This window comes from Crocuta crocuta, unplaced genomic scaffold (genome assembly GCF_008692635.1).
Source record: "Crocuta crocuta isolate KB4526 unplaced genomic scaffold, BGI_CrCroc_1.0 scaffold30, whole genome shotgun sequence".
In the NCBI taxonomy this organism is placed as follows: domain Eukaryota; kingdom Metazoa; phylum Chordata; class Mammalia; order Carnivora; family Hyaenidae; genus Crocuta; species Crocuta crocuta.
Window position 1 is genome coordinate 1,041,930 of NW_027528345.1, and position 16,727 is coordinate 1,058,656.

A 16,727-nucleotide genomic window follows, 5' to 3' on the forward strand; every position below is an offset into this window, starting at 1 on the left:
TAACCTTATGGCACAAAGGTTGAAATACATATACAATAGACAAATCTCTAGAAAAATATAATTACTAATCTAAATTATAAACCTCTATAGTTATACGGCAAAAGATAGAATATGTGTATGATCATGTAGCAGTAAAAGAAATCCAATTACTGGATCAAAATAGTCTCATAAAGAAAACTGTAGACCCTGATAGTTTTATAAATCCTAAGAAACATTCAAAAAATCTTGATTATTTCGTATGTTTTCAGAAAGTAGAAAAAAGAGAATATTCTACAACTTCTCTAGTGAAAATGTTATGAGATTGATACCAAATTCAGAGAAGAATGCAAAAAAAAAAAAAAGGAAATTATAGCCTGTGTCTCCCTCCTGATACAGAATCAATGCTAAATGAGATATTAGCAAATTTAGCCCTACATGTATTGTTAAGGTTAATATATCAAGTCAAAGTTGATTTTATTATAGGAATAGAAATTTCATTCAATATTAGAATATCTAATTATCTATATTGAGTTTAAGGCATAAAAAGTTACTCAGCACAATCAATTTAAAAAAAGCTTTGCATAACATGTAACAATCATTTTTTATAAAAGCTGTTAATAAACTAGAGGGGCGCCTAGGTGGTTCAGTCAGTTGAGCATCCAACTTCAGCTCAGGTCATGAATTTGAGGTTCGTGGGTTCAAGCCCCATGTCAGGCTCTGTGCTGACAGCTCAGAGCCTGGAGCCTGCTTCAGATTCTGTGTCTCCCTCTCTCTCTGTTTCTCCCCTGCTCGCACTCTGTTTCTCTGTCTCTCAAAAATAAATAAAGATTAAAAACTAGGAATAGAAAGGAGCTTACATACTTTTATAAAAAAGATATCTACATATGACCACAAAAACACACAAAATACAATTAGTATCATACTTAATGGTGCTAGATGAGAAAGAGGAAAGGATGCCCATTACTGGCTCTTTTTTTCATCATGGTCCTTCAGGTGCTAGTCAGAAAAAGAAATAAAATGTATCAAGATTAGAAAGAAAGTAATAAAACTATTGTCATTTGTAGCTGATTGTCACTATTGAAACATAAAGTAATCTATACACAAAATTGTTATTATTAATAAGGTTGATAGAAATCATTATTAAAAAGTTAATTACATCTCTGTATACTGGATGTATAAATAAATAGATACAATATTTTGCTAAGGAGAAAGAAACATATAATTACAAACCTCAAAGACCCACGATTTGTAGACCTTTAATCTTTGACAGAGATGGCAGTGGAGATGAGTGCTGAAAGGAGGAATTTCCCATAGAAAGTCTTAGGAAAACTGTGAATAAGAAAAAATGTGAAAGTGGTCCCTTACCCCACATTATACTAAAAATGATAGTAATAAATCCAGGTATGTTAAAGACCTAAATATAATAGGCAAAATTATAAGCATTTTTAGAAGATAATATAGAAGATGATATTTATGGTCTCAGGGAAAAATTTCTTTTTTTTTTAAAATTTTTAATGTTTATTTATTTTTGAAAGAGAGACAGATAGCACACAAGCAGGGGAGGGACAGAGAGAGACACAGAATCCAAAGCAGACTTCTGAGCTGTCAGCACAGAGCCTGATGTGGGACCTGAACTCACAAATAGTGAGATCATGAACTGAGCTGAAGCCGGATACTCAACCAACTGAGCCGCTCAGGTGCCCCGGGAAGAATTTCTTAAACAGGATTCAAAAAAGCACTTAACTGGGGGCACCTGAGTGGCTTAGTTGGTCAAGCAACCGACTTCAGCTCAGATCATGATCTCACCATCCATGGGTTCGAGCCCCACACCGGGCTCAATGCTGAGAGCTCAGAGCCTTGGGCCTGCTTTAGAATCTGCTTTGGATTCTCTCTCTCTCTCTCTCTCTCTCTCTCTCTCTCTGCACCTCCCCCACTCATGCTCAGTCTCTCTCCATCTCTCAAAAATGAATAAATGTTAAAAAAAAATTTTAAGTTCTAACTGTAAAGGAAAAGATTGAGAAATTTGGCTACATTAAAATTGAGAACTTCTCTATCAAAGCATAGCATCAGTGAATCTACAATTATCTCAAAATGTCAAAAGGGTTGCTGAGTTTTAAAAAAGCACATTATTAGGAGTAAAGATGAGCAAAAACCTATGGAAAGTTATTTGGAAACACAAAACTGACAATGGGTTAGGATGCAGAATACGTAAGATAGTCCTATAATTTACTTTTGAAAAAAAGCCAGAAAATGATAAATTTTAAAAGTGATCAAAGGATTTGAATAGGTCATTAAAAGCCTCAGTCTGGAAACATCTCAAATACCAATGGAGAATAAAAAAGATAAATTATGGTATGGTAGAACGTTATAGGGAAATTAACAAATGAACTACAACCTTGGGTATAATTCATAAAAGTTTAAAAAAATGATGTTAAATAAAACATTATAGAAATTATAGAAGAACACATACATAAACATTTTTAAACATATAATTACTAGTGTCAGACCAGTATTTTTTTAATGTTTTTTATTTATTTCTGAGAGAGAGAGAGAGAGAGAGACATCATGAGCAGGGGAGGGTCAGAGAGAGAGGGAGACAGAGTCAGAAGCAGGCTCCAGGCTTTGAGCTAGCTGTCAGCAGAGAGCCCGATGCGGGGCTTGAACCCACAAACCGTGAGGTCATGACCTGAGACGAAGTTGGACGCTTAACCGACTGAACAACTGAGGCGCTCCCAGACCAGGTATTTTATAATTATTAATTTACTTAGTCCTCGAAACGATTCAGTGATATAACTGCTATTGTTACCTTTGGTTTACAGTGCAGAAACTGATGCATAGAAAGGTTAAGCAAGTGCCCAAGATCACATAATGGGGCCTGATTTGAAACCAGAAAACCTGTGTCCAGAGTCTGGAGTATAACTCCATTCATAAAAGTTCAAAAGTAGGTACAGCTAAGCAGCATATTATTTAGTAATATACATAATATTTGGAAATATATATGAAAAAGCCTATAACTAAATATAAAACAAGACAACACAATTAGCACAAAACTCACAATTACCTGTTGTAGGAGAGGGAAGAGTATACAACCTTAGAGGGAAATAGAAAGATTCAAAGAAATTGGCAATGTTCTTTTTCCTAAGAAAACATATGGGAGGTGTGTATGTAGATGTTAATTTATAGTTGATGTTATTCTCTGGTGTACATATCCATTACATGCAGTCTTTCTTGGCATGGTACATTTCTGAATTTTTAAAAAAAGATTAAAAGAGAGAGGCTACCCTCTGAACCCTGAACAGAGGAACAGTACCTGAACTGGAAGAGAAACCTGTACTTCCAGAAGTTTTCTGTGATCTACATGGGTGCCAGAGAAGGTAGCTGGGCTCCTCTTGAAAGGATCCTACCCCTATAACCACCTAGGGTCAGGGTATGCAGGTAGGATCTGAGAAGCTAGCGCCTGCTGGAGAGCACAGTGCAAGTGAGGGCTCTGGGCAGTGGGGATGGAGAGAGTTGTCCAGAGAGCTCACAAAAGCAGCCCAGGAAAGAAGAGCCAGAATCTGAATAGCGGCCTGATGATAACTGCACCATGAAAGCAGACACTACAGGGAATAGAAGAAGGGGTAGAAGGGTAGAAGGTTAGAAGAGTGATGGGGGAGCGGATGAGCTTTGAACTGGATAAAATTAAATTCTTGATATTAGATTGGACTGGACTCTTAGTCACTTATAAATGAGGCTTTTTTTTAATTTATGAAAGTGACAGAGGAAAGTTAAGGGGATCTGCCTGAGATATTGTCCAAAAAAGGAAGATTTTGCAGAGCTTGTTTGAAGCCCAGTAGGGAGAAAAAGTAAAGTTGTTTCCCACTTGCATTTTACCAAGTTCAATCAATTAATTCAGATCATAGAGCGACCCTTTAAAACATGGATTTGGGGGCACCTGGTTGGCTCAGTCGGTTAAGCATCCAACTCTTGGTTTCAGGTCAGGTCATGATCTCACAGTTCCTGAGATTGAGCCCCACCCAGAGGTCTGCACCGACAGTGTGGAGCCTGCTTGAGATTCTCTCTCTCTCTCTCTCTCTCTGCACCTACCCTGCTCATGCTCTCTCTCTTTCAAAATAATTTTTTTAAAAAGACATGTGTTTGAACTGTGTAGGTTCACTTATATGCAGACTTTTTCTGATATATACAGTGCTGTATATGGATTTTCTCTTTCTTATTATTTTCTTAATAGCATTTTCTTTTCTGCAGCTTGCTTTATTGTAAGAATACAGTACATAATATATACAGCATACGAAATGTGTGTTAACCAACTATTTATGTTATTGGTAAGACTTGCAGTCAACAGTAAGCTATTGGTAGTTAAGTTTTGGGGGAGTCAAAAGTTATACACAGATTTTTGACTGTGTGTGGGGTCAGTGCTCCTATCCTTGGCATTGTTCAATGGTCAACTGTACACACATATCTATTCCTTTACCTTTTAAAAATAACTTTATTAATATATGATTTAAATATATTAAGGTTCCATCTTTCCAAGTGTACAGTGGTTTTTGTGTATTCACAGGTTTGTAAAGTCACCATTGCTAGCACATTTCAGGACATTTCATTACCCCAAAAGGATACCCTATACATATTAACAGTCACTCCCCATTCCCTATGGTCCCTGGCAACACTAGTCTATTTTCTGTGTCTATGAGTTTGTTTGTTCTGGACATTTCATATAAATGGGATCATGAAATGTATGGCCATTTGGGTCTGATTCATTTTACTTAGCGTGATGTTTTTAAGCTTCATCCATGGTGTAGCATGTATATCATGTTCCATTCATTCTATGGCTGTGTAATATTCCATATTGGCATGGCTCTGCCATATTTTGTTTATCCACTCATCACTTGATAGACACTTCAGTGTCCACTCTTTCCTGCATTATGAATAATGTTTCTGTGAACACTCATGTATAAGGCTTTGCGGGAACATCTGCTTTCAAGTCTTTTGAGTATATACATAAGAGTGCAATCTCTGGAGCATATGACAAACTCTACATTTAACATTTTGTGGGAAACAACTATTTTCTAAGTGACTGCATGATTTTACAACCTAGTCAGCAGTATATGAGGGTTCTAATTCTCCACATCCTCACTAACACTCGTATGCCTTTTATTTTAGAGATTCTAATGGTGAAAACGAATCTCATTGTGATTTTGATTTGCATTTCCCCAATGACTAATAATGTTGTAGATTGTTTTTATGTACTTATTAGCCATTTGTATATCTTCTTTGGAGAAATGTCTATTTGGATCCTTTGCTCATTTTTAATTGGGTTATTTGTCTTTTTGTTGTTGAATAAACAATATTCTAGATGTAAATGCCTTGTGCTATGTATGATTTGTACATATTTTCTTACATTCTATGGGTTGTCTTTTTCACTTTCTTTATGATGTCCTTTGAAATACAAATTTTCTTCATTTTGATGAAATTCTGTATTTCTGTTTTTTTTCTTTTGTTGCTTGTGCTTTTGTCTCTGCCTCTTTTTATATACAAATGCAATCATATTACACCCATTATTCTTCAACTTGCTTTTTCTTAATAATAATTCTTTGGCATCTTTCCACATCTCTCTCTCTCATATCTATCTGTCTATACTATATATAATTTTATAGCAGCATAGTGTCTTATTTTATATAGGTAAATAACAAGTTCTCCATTGATGGACATTTAGGCTTTTACAGCTTTTTGCTATAATAGTGCCATATCAAACATTCTGAGACTATATCTTTATATACATATGTTACTATACCCACACTATGTATTTCTAATTGTGAAAATGTTGGGGTAAAGAATGTTTACATTTGAGATTTTGAGAGANTCTTCAATTATGTTATATATTATATATTATATATATATATATTATTCTCTAGTAGTATTTGAGAATGTTTTACATACATAAGGTACCACCAAACTTATTAGCTTTACGCATCTAAGTTGCTTTGCCTTTCTTTGTGTTTGAAGTTGACCATGTTTTATATGGTTACTGGACATTTTTATTTCCTTTTGTATAAACTGTTCCTTTATAGCCTTTGCCCATTTTCCTAGCGGATTATTTATCTTTTTATTGGATTTTCAGAACCCTTTGTATGTTAAGAAATTTTACTTTTTCTCAGTTATATATGTTGTAATACTTATTTTGTTATTTTCTTTTGAATTTCTTTATGGACTTTTTGATGTACATAGGTTTAAGGTGCTTTTGTAGTTGAATTTACTACTCTTTTTTCTTATGAACTTTAGCAAAACATTTTTCCCTTTTTTCTTAATTTCCTCTAAGGATTTTTTCCTATTCTTCAAATTCTGAAGAATCTGACATCATTGGCTGTTCTTTTTCTTGAGTTAATTATAAAAGCCACTACACACAATTCTTTGAAAATTTAATTGTTACCTAGAATAGTGTCACGTACATAAGCCCACTGAATAAATACTATTGAATAAAACTCTTAAATTTGTATTCAAGTCTCACACTTTTCCATTCAAGATGGTTTAAATAATTTTTTTTAAGTCAAAGCTTAAAATAAAATTGGTTTGGCATATATCTTTACCAAATAATGCCAATGCAAAATAAACTTTTAAGCATAACAAATTCCATATAACACTTGCCAATTTACCAACAAAGTTCAGTGGTTTGTTCTTATTCTTGTCCATGCTGCTTTTGCTGTTTTAATCATTGGTAGATAGCAGTTGCTTCCTTAGGGGCTGAGAAGTAACAACAGACATTTGAGCCTTTGTATTTGGAGAGAACTCTTTTGTTTAGTCCAGAAGCCCTAAAGGTTCCCAGGCATCAGTCAAAAGGGGTGTTTCCCAACCCTGAGTGACACCTGAATACATGTCATTCACAACAAAAGGAGAGTTTCACTGTGTGCAGGCAGGAGATTAAACAGAGAGTCTTTTCAGAAATGAACAGAAGTGCCTGCAATTTGGAGTTCAATTCATTTAACCTGTTACCAGAAGTCTGCTAATTTTCTTTCTTGTTTTCTGTTCCAAGTCATATCTGCAACAATTGTGACAAGAATAATTAAAATCAGCCATTGCTTCTATCTTCTTGATCATCTATCCAAACTCCTGTAATTATTCTTATAAAAATGCATAGCTTGAGTTTTGTTAATAATGACATTTTGAGCTGCATAGGGAGTTAGTGATATTATTTTTCAAAGTTTTACTTTTAAACTTAGATAAATATATTAAAGGTGTATAGTTATAAAAAATATTCACAGCAAAAAAAAAAACCTTACAAATGAAACTATAAGGGAAGTCTGCATAAAAATATACAACTAAGAACTAAGTATGAAAAAGATTTTCAAAATTGTTATAGGAAATCTGTACAGAATAGAGTGAGGAAGCTGAACTGGATAACTTCTGCGTTGATGCTCTATAACATTTTTTCAGCTCTAGAAAACATAGGGTTCAGCCTATGTAAAGGGATAGTTGAGATTTATACACATAAAAAGTTATGAGGAAAACATCAGCTCAGAATATAACTAAAAAGTACAAAATGTGCTTCTTTGTGTGTGTTTGGAAGAGGAGGAGTGTTAACTAGAGATTATAAAAAGATATCGGTAGGTCATGGGTGTTTATTGGACAGAGCTGTAGATGCTGGCAGGAAACTGGTTACCCAAAGCCTTGAGGTTGAAACCAAGATCAGAATCTGATCTGTCTGACCCAAACTGGATGATATCTGGGAAGTTAAATCTGATTATGTCACACCCAAGCTTACATTTCTTTTATCATTCCTCACTGTCTACAAAGTGAGTCCAAACCCCATTACAAAGTCCTATGATGCCCTTCATGTTCTGAACATAAGTTATCTCACTACATTTATCTTCTAACCCTAAGAAAATCCACACTCCAGATTTGCCTCATGCTCTCTCCATGCTGTGTTCTATTTATTCTTCCATATCTGTCCTGTATGGTTTTTTCTGTGTGTTTTCTTCATCTCACTTAACCATCTTGCAAACTTCTATTCATCAAACTCAGACTCAGTGGCTTCTTGAATTAGGAGGTTTTCTATACTCCTAGAGACAACATTCTCTCTTCCATTATTTTGTGACATTGTTCACAATATAGATTAGGAATTATAGATATTTCTCCCCTGATAGTTGAAGCTACTCAAACTGAAAGACCACCTCATATTTATGTTTGTATGTGAATTGGTTAAGAATCCAAGTCATCTGATAGAAAGAGATCTATATTAATATTCATAACACTTCATCTTAAAAAATAAATATCTGAGAAATTAGATTAATCCATGAGAAACTGAATTTATAATTTGGATTCTGTAGAAGTATGTCTCAAAGGCATGCCCTGCTATCTTCTGCCAGTCTAACAGCACAATCACTCCTCATTATAAAAATCTAATTTGCAGTGATGTTATGGGCAAATTACATAATGGAGTTGTAATTTATAATTTATTCTTTTTTTCCCAGCTTCCTTGAGATATAATTGACATATAACATTGTGTAAGTTTGAGGTTTACGATGTGATCATTTGATACATGTGTATATTGCAAAATGTTTACCACAATAAAATTACTTAACACATTCTTTACCTTACATAATTACCATAATACTGTAGTGTTCAAATTATTTGAGAATATTCAATTACAATAAAAAGGCAAGAAAACAAATAGTATGAGTAAAACTCATAAAAGAGTGTAAAGCATAGATAGTAAGTAAACTATCAAGTTATGATATATAGTTTAAGTCTACAGAATGTAAGTGTAGTAGCGAGTAAACAAGTAGCATGTAAAACACAGGCAAAGTTAAAATATATATATTAAATATCAAGAATGAATTACTAATCTTTAACATACACCAAAAATAGATAAAATTGATAGAAATTGTGATGGAAAAAAGTATTAGAGACAGAAAAAAAGCATTAAGACCAGTTCATGATCATGGCAACTTCTAGATAATAATACCACACATAATAATCCCATTCTGGTCCCGCATGTTCTTTTCTCAATCCAAGAGACACAAATAGTGACTCAACAAGCTAATTGGCCTAGTTTTCTGATAGAACAAATGTGTATCATTGCCCTACACACATCCCATTGTGGGTGCCTTGTTCAAATCTCAACTCTGATTCTCGTAATCACATTGTAAACCAGGAGATCTAATGCAACTGAGAGGGACACAGGACATATGAACTTTGCATAAGGGATTCAGATCATATACTATTCTCACTCACAACCTTTTCTAAGTGTATTAACATAATCAACCTCTTTTTTATGATTTCGGGCTGATGTCTTTCAATGATTTAATAAAACTATAATTTGAGCATCTTAATTTTGTCAGTAAGTCCTTCTGTTCCATGGACCCTGAGATAGCTTGCTCAGTAGTATACTTGGAGACTACCATCACATCCAGATAATTCCCCATTAAAACTATAGATTCTACTGGATTTGTTGGAATCACATAGATTGTTAAAAGACTAAATAAAAGAGTAAATGACACAGCCAAGAAAATGATCTTTTCAATCAAGAATAAAATATTTATGCTAGCTAAATAATCATAAAACATTAAACCAAAGTCATTGTGATTGAGGAAATAATTTCCCTGTTACATACTATTAAGAGCTATGAGCCCTATTGAAAGCAGTCAAAAGAGAAATGGTAGAGTGGAATTGGTGAATCCCTAATCTGGGGAGCAAAACATGAACTCTAATCTGGCTTCTGTCAATTCTTTCATGGGAGACTTACTTGAGTTGCTTAACTTTTCTGAGTGGTGGTTTCCTCATATGACAAATAAAAAAAAAATCCAAGAAGGTATTTTGTAGATGTGATTAACATTTACAATTAGTTGACTTTAAGTAAAGAAGATTACACTTTATGGAACAAAAATAAACACCTAGATCAATGGAACAGATAGAAAGCCCCCCCAAACCCATGAATATATGGTCAATTAATCTTTGACAAAAAAGGCAAAAATATGTAACAGGAAAAAGATAGACTTCTTCCACAAATAGTTTTGGAAAAATTGGACAGCCATATGCAAAAGAATGAAACTGGACCAGTTTCTTATACCATACACAGGAATGAATTCAAAATGGATTAAATATGGGGCACCTGGGTGGCTCAGTCAGTTGAGTGTCCGACTTTGGCTCAGATCATGATCTCACGGTTCGTGGGTTTGAGCCCTGCGTTGGGCTCTGTGCTGACAGCCAGCTCAGAGCCTGGAGCCTGCTTCAGATTCTGTATCTCCCTCTCTCTCTGACCCTCCCCTGCTCACGCTCTCTCTCTCTCAGAAATAAATAAAATATTAAATTTTTTAAAGTGGGTTAAATACCTAAATGTGAGACCTGAAACCATAAAAATCCTAGAGGAGAGCACAGGCAGTCATTTCTTTGAAATTGGCTATAGGAATATTTTTCTAGAATTGTCTTCTAAGGCAAAAGAGATAAAAACAAATATAAACTATTGGAACTGTGTCAAAATAAAGTTTTTGCACAGTGAAGGAAACAAAACTAAAAGACAACCTACTGAACAGGAAAAAATATTTGCAAATGACATATCTGATAAAAAGTTCATATCCAAAATACATAAAGAACTCATACAACTCAACACCCAAAAAAGCAAATAATTCAATTTAAAATGGGCAGAAGACACGAACGGACATTTCTCCAAAGAAGACATACAGTTGGCCAACAGGCACATGAAGAGATGCTCAACATCACTCATCATCAGGGAAATGCAAATTAAAACCACCTCACACCTGTCAGAATGGCTAAAATAAAAAACACAGGAAACAAATGTTGACAAGGATGTGGGGAAAAAGGAACCCTCATGTACTGTTGGTAGGAAGGCAAACTGGTACAGCCACTTTGGAAAACAGTATGGAAGCACCTCAAAAATTAAAAATAGAACTACTCTATGATCCAGTAATCATACTACTGGGTAAGAAGACAAAAACACTAATTCAAAAGGATATATTCCCTCCTATGTTTATTGCAGCATTATTTACAATAGTCAAGATATGGAAGCAGCTCAAGTATCCATCTGTTGATGAATGAATAAAGAAGCAGTAGTATATATATACAATAGAATATTATTTAGCCAAAAAAAAAATGAAATCTTGCTATTTGCAACAACATGGGTAGAACTAGAGAGTATAATGCTAACGGAAATAAGTAAGTCAGAGAAAGACAAACACCACATGATTTCACTCATTTGTGGAATTTAAGAAACAAAACCAAGGAACAAAATGGTGGAAAGGAGAGAGGGACAAACTAAGAAATAGACTCTTAATTATAGACAACAAACTGATGGTCATCNGGTGGGCTTTACCCAATAAGTTGAAGGCCATGAGAGTAAAAACCAAGACTTCTCTGAAAAGAAAGAATTCTACCTCAAGACATCAAAGTCCTGCCTGAGTTTCTAGCCTGTCAATCTGTCCTACAAATTTTAAGCTTGCCATCCCCCATAATTGTATATGCCAATTCCTTAACCTAAATCTACCTACCTACATCTATCTATCTATCTATCTATCTATCTATCCATCCATCCCCAACTAGTCTGTTTTTCTGGAGAACCCTAACTGATACACATTTCCTACTTCTATACCACAGAAATAGGAAAGTAATTTGAAAACTTCAAAGCGCTATGCCAATTTAAAGTATTATTATCCCATGCAGTGCCCAGGTGGCTCAGTCAGTTAAGCATCTGGCTTCAGCTCAGGTCATGATCTCATGGTTTTTGAGTTCCAGCCTTGCATCGAGCTCTGTGCTGACTGCCCAGAGTCTGGAGCCTGCTTCGGTTTCTGCGTCTCCCTCTCTGCCCCTCCCCTCCTCATGCACTGTCTCCGTCTCTCAAAAATAAAGTATTATTATCCCAAATGTAACTCAGCTCTGTATTTTATTTTATTTCATTTTATTTTACTTACTTTAAATTAAATTTAATTTTATTTACTGTTTATTTATTTTTGAGAGAGAGACAGAGCATGAGTGTGGGAGTGGAATAGAAGAAGGCTCCAGGCTCTGAGTTGTGAGCACAGAGTCTGACACGGGGCTAGAACCCACAAACTGCAATATCATAACTTGAGCTAACGTCAGACAGTTAACCAACTGAGCCACCCAGGTGCCCCTCAAGTATGTATTTTATTTTATTTTATCTTATCTTATTATTTTATTTTTTTNGGTGGGGGTGGGGGTGGGAGTGGGGGGCTGGGAAGGCCGGGAATCCACTCTGAGAAGCTGGTAATTGTTGACATGAAACTGGCAGGGGAAGGAGAAGGGAGATTCATGCAAAGGCGAGAATTTCAAACAAAGTTGAGATGGTAAGGGGAGAGAACTCCCAAAAGACCTTGGAGTACATCGGAGGCTGAGTGCGACAACAGCAATCTCTTCCTTTGTGGAGGACGGGAGGAGTCCCCTCGCAGCTGCAAACTCTGGAAACTCCATGCTGGGGCTGGGGGCTGGGGTCCCCAGAGAGCCTCACAAGAAGGCGTAGCACCACTCTCGGAGGCACCCGAAGCAGTCCTGGGACTGCTTGGCCTTGGCACCGCATGTATCCTTCAACCATTCCCGGAAGCGGTCTTCCTCTTTCTTGAACACCAGAAACTGGCCAAGGACCACATAGGCCTTTTCAAAGCCCCTTTCCTTCAGCTTCTTGCCCAAGACTTCACCAGTCCGGGCCAGGCTCCCCCACTGGCTTTACCCCCATGGGCTCGGCCACGAAGTCGCGGTGCTCTGGGGAGGTTGTCATCTTGATCAGGTTAATTGACAGCTCGCGCTCCCGTAAGGGGCTCCTCCTGCCACCCAGCAGCTCCGAGCGATCAAATATGTACTTTAAATTAATGACTGCAAATGTATCTACTATATGTTTCTGAAAAGCTTTTCTTGTAAAAATATACCTTAACTGATAGTTTGAGCAGAAATGCCAGTTTTCAAAAGGGAAGACAGTGAGGAGTATATGAATGATCCCTGTGAACGACTGTTTTAATTACTTATTTTGTGAATCTTAATAACATAGGTGAAAAGGGGGAAGAACAGTGTCATGCTCTATTGCTCCTCATCATTCAATCTAGTTGAGTAAATTATCTATTTTCATTTTAACATAAAGCTTTTGGTCTCAAAGCTTTCATTTAATCTAAAAATATACAGAACCTTTCCTCAATACCACCATAGTTCCCAGTTCTTCTCTTTGCTCTTTGTCCCACCATAAAACTTACCATTTTGGTTAGTCCAGTCCAGACAAGTAGGGATTGCTCCACCTGGTGAGTATGTCCTCAAATAAAAGCTCAACTATGAATTCTACTGTTTGTTCTGCTGAGTTCACCATGAGCACGTTACTCTTCCACCATCAGTTGGTAATCCAGCTGATCACCCACTTAGCATTATCCAAGCAAGTCATTGTGCAACATGCCTCTGCTATCATCACACCTCCACTTTCCATAAGCCTCATATCAGAGTTAGTCTTATTACTGTAGAAACAGCTCGTTTTGCATTACAAGCAATCTTTCTCGTTTATGAGACTTGGCTTAATGATTTTAGCTTTACTCCAAAACTTAAACCACCTTTAAAGGGAAAGTTTCACAAGCAGTAAATGTTTAAAAATACAATTCAGAATTGGAAAGCTATTCCCAAATGAGCATTTCTTAAATTATTTGTAGCAGTAGCCTCAGTAGATGAAGTAATTGGTCTTGGTGCTATACAGTGATCATGTGAAAAAGAATAATCCATACCGGAATGTTTATGTTCTGATAGAGTCATTTAAGAAAATTCAGCCTAACAATCATACCTCATTATTCATTGATTTTATTTATTTATTTTTTTTAATATACTCTTTTTTTTAATGTTTTATTTATTTCTAGGAGAGAGAGANCTCTCTCAAAAATAAATAAACATTACAAAAATTTTTTAAGAGAATATGTATTCTTTTTGTATATCCCAGAATCTATGGGCAATAAAGAACAGTGTTATCTATTAGACTTGCTTACAGATGTAATAAAATAAAAAAAAAAACACAAATTGTGTTCAGAGTAAATATTAACTTGAGTGAACTTGCACAGTTAAGAGTTCAAACATAATTTTCTTCTCTAATCTTTATAAAACACTCATTAACTTAGAGTTATGATAAAAATGAAATGTCTATTTACTCTGTTGGGAACAATAATAAAAAAATTCTAAAAGTCTTTTTTCTATCTTTGTTCTTGGGCCTTATTTCTCAATATCCTTCCTTAAATTAGCAAGCCTGTTAGTGTCACATCTCAAAAGATGTTATTTCTCATCAAACTTATCCTGTAAAGTATATTCTTCTGAGCAAAGTCTTGATAAACCTTGAAAATCTTGCTGCAGACAGAAAATCTTAAATTTTAATCTCTAGAAATGTTTAAAATATTAACTCTGCCTAAATTCTAATGAGTCTTCTTTAATTATGCGTTATTTTTAAAATGCTCTAAAAACTGTCAAGATAAATTGAGATCTCCTCTCCATTTTGCTATGTGGCCTTATCCTCAGTATTCTTCTCTCCAAAGAGCTCGTTACTCAAAACGGAAAATATAAAGATAGCAACAAGAACTGTTATACCTGGGTAATTTTGCCCAGATAGTTGCAGGGTATTATTGGTTTTGTTTTGCTTTTACAAATTCCTGGAAATCTGAAGTTTCTGGATTATGTATGAATTGCTAGAATTAAAATCTATAAGAACAGGGGCCATGTTCTTCCCTGTTCCATCATTCCACACAGAGCTCTGGAAATTAGTGAAGTAAAAGGAAAGAATATATATATATATTTAATAATTATTTTGGGTCCACTGGTGGCTCAGTTGGTTGAGCGGCTGACTTCGACTCAGGACATGATCTCTCGGTTCATGGGTTTGAGCCCCACATCGGGCTCTGTGCTGACAGCTCAGAGCCTAGAGCCTGCTGCAGATTCTGTGTCTCCCCTCCCCTGCTCATGCTCTGTCTCTGTCTCTCAAAAATATATCAACATTAAAAAAATAATAATAAATAAATAATAAATTATTTTTTATAATAGAAATTTTTTATTTTCTTTTGTTTTATTTTATTTTATTTATTTATTTTGAGAGAGAGGGTGGGAGAGAGAGATTGAATTCCAAGCAGGTTCTTCACTGGCAGCATGAAGCCTGACTTAAGTCTTGAACTTGCAAACTATGAGATCATGACCTGAGTTGAAACCAAGAGCCAGTAAGTAGTAGCTTAACCAGCTGAGCCACCCAGGCATTCCTCGAATATTTTATTTTTTTTATCAAAACCTGCTCTGATTCTGTATGAAGGCCTAGAACTCATAGACCACCTCTATCTTAACTTCCATTGCCTATCCTATAGGACATCTCCAGAGTCATAGATTATAGGTGGGTGCTTCCGTAAAATGTATTCACTTCTCTTTCTCTCTCTTTTTTTTTAAATTCTTATTTATGTTTGAGAGAGAGACAGAGAGAGAGAGAGAGAGAGAGGCAGAGAGAGAGAGACACAGAAACAAAGAAGGTCCAGGCTCTGAGCCTCATGAAATGTGAGATCATGACCTGAGTCAAAGTCAGACATTTAACTGACTGAGCCACACAGGTGCCCCCATTTCTCTTGATTTCTTTTTAGCTGTGCTCCTAAGGAACTTCAATATATTGATTAAGAGTATGAGGTTCTAGAGTTGATAGACCCAAGTTTCAACACAGCTTTGTCATTTATTGCAAGTGTGACCTCAAGCAGGTTACTAAACTTTCCTCTATTCAATTTACCCATTTGTAAAATAATAATCCTTATTCCAGAGATGATTAAATGAGATAATTCATCTAAAACATTTAGTGCTAGTTGACACCATGGAAATCAATCAATAAACTTAAGTATTATCATTATTATTACTACTGCTATAATTATATTTTTTTAACTTATTACAAACTCCATGAGAGCAATAATCATTCTTTTTTAAGCCTTGTATCTCCAGTACTTAGCATAGTATTTAATATGTGTTTTTTAACTGAACTGCTTTGATACTCTTCTTTTCTCCTGATTGGGCATGGGGTAGGTAAGAGATAATATATAATATTCTTAGCTGATGAATCATGAACAGTGATTGCCTGATCTATATTTCTAAACTAAAACTCAAATGCCCAAATTTTAAAGGGGGAGGAAGATTGGCTTATAACTTTAAACTGAGAATAGTGAAATTTGAGCAAAAGCTAATGAGGTTACTTGAATGTTTGTGTTCTGCTTTTTCCTTGCATATGCTGCTTGGTTTTTAAAACCAACACAGGTGGGTTGCCTACCTGGCTCCCTCGGTAGAGCATGCGACTCGGTCTGGGTCATAAAAGCAACACAGATAAAGAAAGAGATGACCAAAAAGAGAGGAGAAAGTGCCAGAGCAACAAGAAATTTAGTTACCATATTTCACCCTATTATTGTTATGTTGAGGGAATATTCCAGTTGTCTGTTTACAAAGCAAGTTCCCCCACCCACATAGAAAAAGTCTGGTGATTCTTCAACTGTGGCTAAATGCCTACCTTTCCATATTACCTGGAAGAAGTTTCCAAGAAGGCTTCCTTAAGGGAACTCACCATGTAAATGTATGATGAGAAGAAAAATTGTAAGATCATTAGGGCTTCCTCCTCATTGAGAACTTCTTGCTAAGTAAATCTTTATCTGTGTGTTTTTTAAAACATGCATGGTTTTTAAAAAAATTTTAATGTTTATTTACTTTTGAAAGATAGAGTATGAGCAGGGGAAAGGCAGAGAGAGAGGGAGACAGAATCTGAAGCA

General features: G+C 35.5%; 1 pseudogene; it reads right to left on the bottom strand.

Annotated features, from left to right (window-relative positions):
- Window positions 1–12,447: 12,447 nt before the first annotated feature.
- LOC144222837 (barrier-to-autointegration factor pseudogene) lies at window positions 12,448–12,718 on the bottom strand (annotated as a pseudogene).
- Between the last annotated feature and the right edge of the window lie 4,009 nt (window positions 12,719–16,727).